At 39.3% G+C, this 804-nt stretch overlaps 1 pseudogene; it reads right to left on the bottom strand.

Annotated features, from left to right (window-relative positions):
• LOC110412872 (cytochrome P450 714C2-like) overlaps positions 1 to 595 on the bottom strand; it is a 3,348-nt pseudogene extending 2,753 nt beyond the window's left edge.
• Positions 596 to 804: the final 209 nt, after the last annotated feature.

An 804-nucleotide genomic window follows, 5' to 3' on the forward strand; every position in this document is an offset into this window, starting at 1 on the left:
CGCACAAAGCACCATGATAGCACAACGAAGTTGTGATAATAGACACACAACAACAGAAATAAGTAATCAAGAAAAGAAAACGCTGAAGATGAATAACTGTAGCAGCCGTAGCAGACAACAGTAATAACAAACACAAATATAATAATAACAAGTAACCTGTGATCGATGCATTAATGAAATTTAAACATCAGCTGGACATCATTTATAATTTGAATGGTTTTTAGCAACTTTTAATGTCAAATGCTAAATCCTTAAGTTTTGTTTTAACAGTTGTTATATAAGCTGATAAAGATATAAGGTCTAGTTGACTGATACCGTATTGTTTAGTCCACAGCTTAAAATAAGGGAACAGTTGCAGTAGACTATGATGTCCTTTCATGTTTTCATCATTGGACTGATTGGGAGCCAAAGGAAGCATCTTCTTCATTTGAGGAATGTTCCCCAACAAGAACGAAGGTAAAGGACCTTGGATCCCTTGCCTTCTGAGAATTAGTCGACGGCTTTCTCCATTGAGCCAAAGAACATGAAAGAGATAGATACGCAAGCTCCAAATCCCCAAGACGGAAGAAAAGGTAGCAATATTGTAGAAATCCATCGGGCTGGTAGATTGGCTTTGGATGCTTGCAATAGTTTATATGCGTGACGAGTAGATCTGTCAAAATGTGCTTGGCCCATCGGGTCAGTTCATTTTTTTTAAATATGGGACGAGCCGAGTTTAAAAATTTAAGCTCATATTAAAACCGAGCCTAAATGGGTTAGCCCGTTTAGGCCCGAGGGCTGACCCGGGTTGGTACGGGCCAGCCC

Source organism: Theobroma umbraticum, unplaced genomic scaffold (genome assembly GCF_002168275.2).
Source record: "Theobroma umbraticum cultivar Fairchild unplaced genomic scaffold, ASM216827v3 scaffold_95.0, whole genome shotgun sequence".
NCBI lineage: Eukaryota > Viridiplantae > Streptophyta > Magnoliopsida > Malvales > Malvaceae > Theobroma > Theobroma umbraticum.